Source organism: Echinops telfairi, unplaced genomic scaffold (genome assembly GCF_000313985.2).
Source record: "Echinops telfairi isolate 266 unplaced genomic scaffold, ASM31398v2 ScPeMD7_60;HRSCAF=208, whole genome shotgun sequence".
Taxonomy (NCBI): Eukaryota; Metazoa; Chordata; class Mammalia; order Afrosoricida; family Tenrecidae; genus Echinops; species Echinops telfairi.
The window spans coordinates 2441724-2445435 of NW_022103958.1; positions in this window are offsets into that span (position 1 = coordinate 2441724).

The window sequence follows — 3712 nt, forward strand, 5'->3', positions numbered from 1 at the left end:
CAATGAACACTGGGACACAGATGTCTGGCCCTGGTTTATTACTTGCCTCTTCTGGGTATATGCCAAGTAGGGGGATTGCTGGATCATATAGTAGCTTAATTTCCAACTGTTTTAGATATCACCAAATTGATTTCCATAATGCATATACATACCTACAGGTCCACCAGAAGTGGACAAGTGTTCCTATCTCTCTGCATGCCCTCCAACACTTGTTACTTTCTGATTTCTTGAATTGGGTTATCTTTGAGGGTGTTAGGTGGTATCTGCTAATTGTTTTAATTTTCATTTCATTTATGGCTAAAGATCTGGAACAATTTCTCATATATTTATTGGCCATTTGGATTTCTGCCCTTGAGAAACTTCTGCTCAAGTCCTTTGCCCACTTCCTGAGCTTTTCTTGTAAGTTAGCAGAGTATTGTTGATTTTAGTAATAAGGCCTTTGTCTGATGTGTCATTGTTAAAGATGTTTTCCTGTTTCTTTGTCTCTCTTATTACTCTTTTGGCTAATTCTGTCAATGTACACAAGTGTTTTAGCTTTAGTATATCCCACTGGTCTATTTGTGCCTCGTCTGGGTTTGTGTCCTTCCCGATTTCCAATAGCCTAGGTATTCCCTGTGCCAAGGTTCTCATGTTTGTCCCAATTTCCTCATGGATGGCTCCAGTAGTTTGGTGTTTTACCAAGGTCTATGATCCACCTTGAGTTTATTCTTGTGTGTGGAGTGAGGTAAGGTTCTTGCTTCATTTTTCTGCAGCTACGTATCCATTTTTTCCAGCACCATGAGTTGAAGAGTGTATCTACTTCCCATATGATATTTTTGGGGCCCTTATCAAAGATCAGTTGTCTGTATGCTGATGATTTTATTTCTGGGTTTTCAATACTTTTCCATTGGTCTGAATAGCTATCATTATACCAATATCACGGTGTTTTGGTCACTGTGGCTGTATAGTAGGTGCTAAAGTCAGGTAAAGCAAGCCCTCCAACTTTGTCCTTCTTTTTGAGGAGTTTTCTGCTAATTCTTTGTTTCTTTCCACTCCATATGAAGTTGATAATCTGTTTTTCCAACCCTTTGAAGAAAGATGCTGGAATTTGGATCGGGATAGCATTGAACTTACATAGTGCCTTGGGTAGAATTGACATCTTTACAATATTGAGTCTACCAATGCATGAGCATGGGATGTCCTTCCATTTTTTGAGGTCACCCTTGGTTTCTTTTAATAGTGTTTTGTAGTTTTCCTCATAAAGATCTTTTCTTTTTTAGTCAGGTATATCCCTAGATATTTCTATTTGTGTTTGGCTATTGTAAAAGGTACCCCTTTATTGATCCCCTCTTCTGTGGCCTTGTCCGATCTGAACAGTAGTGTGATAGACTTCTGTTTGTTGATCTTGTATCCTGCTACTCTGCCATATTCCTCTATTGCTTCCAGTACTCGCCTTGTGGAACTTTTAGTCTTTTCCATATATAAAATCATATCATTTGCGAATAACGATAGTTTCACTTCTTCCTTCCCCAGATGAATACATTTGATGTCCTTTCTTTGTCTTATATTGTTAGCTAGGACCTCCAGTATGATGTTAAATAGGAGTAGGGACAAGTGTCCTCCTTGTCTAGTCCCCATTTTCAGAAGAATTGATCTCATCTTTTCTCCATTGACTTGCTTTTTCATATATATCTTGTATTATATTGAGGAATTTTCCTTCCATTCCTATCTTCTTGAGTGTCTTAAACATGAATTGGTGTTGCATGTTGTTGAATGCTTTTTTGGCATCTATCCATATTATCATGTGGTTCTTATACTCTTTCATTTCAATGTGACGAATAATACTAATGATCTTTTTTATGTTGAACCATCCCTGCATCCCTAGTATGAATCCCAATTGATCTTGATGTATTATTTGTTTTATATATGAGACAGTTTATTGTGCCAGCCTGGCTGATAAATGCAGGTGGAATTGGCTGAGGGGCGGAGAGATGGATGGCTTGGTGAGCCTTGCCTTTCTTGTCTCTTGCTCTGTGATCATCGGACCAGTGTGCGGCTGCCTTGCTTGTTCTGTGCCTCAATTTAGAGGCTACACAGCCTGTGGGACGCCTAGCCTGTGGACTGTGTTGCTGTAAGTTGAGGTCCCTTTAAGACTTCTCTGGAGCTGGGGACTGGCGGTTGGTGACCTGCCTTGTGATTGGCTGCTGTGCTGACATAGCCTAGCTCTCTCTACAAATAGAGGAAGATCTGGCATCAGATAGAGACTTGAAGGACTGCTAGTCTCTCAACTTTCTCTCCCTGAAAGGACTGCTAGTCTCTCAACTTTCTCTCACGGACGTGAGTTGCACTAAGCCATTTATAGTGCTTCTAATTTAACTGTTTATTTCTTGTATATTTATCTGTATATGATTTAACATTTCATTTCTCATTATATATCTAATTATCTTTATAAAGAAATATATTATATTATCAGGAATTTGGTTTTATCTCTCTAGAGAACCCTGTCTAACACAAAATACTTTTGTATTCTGTTGGCTAGTATTTTGTTAAGGCTTTTTTGCATCGATATTTCTTAGGGAAATTGGTCTGTAATTCTCAGTTCTTGTGGGATCCTTGCCTGGTTTAGGTATCAGAGTTACACTAGCTTTATAGAAAAATTTGGGAGTTTGCCATCTTTTCTTATGTTCTGGAAGAGTTTGTGTAGGATTGTTGTCCATTCTTCCCTGAACGCTTGGTAGAATTCTCCTGTAAACCCATCTGGTCCACGTGAATTTTGGTTGGTAATCCCTTGATAACCTTGCTTATTTCTTCTATCGATATGGCTCTGTTGAAGTTCTTCATGGCCATTGGGGATAATCTAGGGAGGGATTGTTTTTCCAAGAATTTGCCCACGTGTCCCAAGTTTTTTAATTCTGAGGAATACAGTCCTTCATAGAACTGTGTAACTATCCTTTTGATTTCACTGGGGTCCATTTTAAAACCCCCTCTTTCATCCCGCATTCTTGCTATTGAAATGTGCCCCTTCCTTTCTTTGGTCAAATTCATGAGAGGTTTGTCGATTCCATTTATCCTTTCGAAGAACCATTATTTTTCAGCAGCATTGTGGGTTTTTTTCCATAGTTTTTTTTTAATTTTCTCTCGCCTGAATCTCGTATCTAATTTTTTTTCTTTTGTTATTAGTTGGATTGTCTTGCTGGCTCTGCTCCAGTTGTTGTAAATTTTGTGACATTGTATCAATCATAACCCTCTCCTCCTTCTTTATGTGTGCATGTAATGCTATGAGACTTCCTCTGATGACTGCATTTGCTGTGTCTCATAAGTTTGGTATGTCATGTTTTCATTCTCGTTGGTTTCTAGAAATTTCCTAATTTCATCTCTGATCTGAGTCAGTAGGCACTCTTTTTGCAATAGAGTTATTCATCTTCCGATTGTTTGTCCTTGATTTCTTTATCTTGCTTTTGTTGATTTCTAATCGTATGGCACAATGGTCAGTGAGAGAGGTCTGTATGATATCAATGTACTTAAATTTAAGTAGCTTCGACTTAAGCCCTAGCAAGTGGTCTTCCTTTTTTTTTTTTTTTTTCGAACATGTACCATGTGGGCTTGAAAAGAATGTGACTTTATTTTGTATTTGAGTGGAGAGCTCTGTAGGTATCTATCAGGTCAAATTGTCTAATTGTAGTGTTTAGATCTTTAGCCTCCTTGTTGAGTTTCTTTTCCCATGATCTATCTT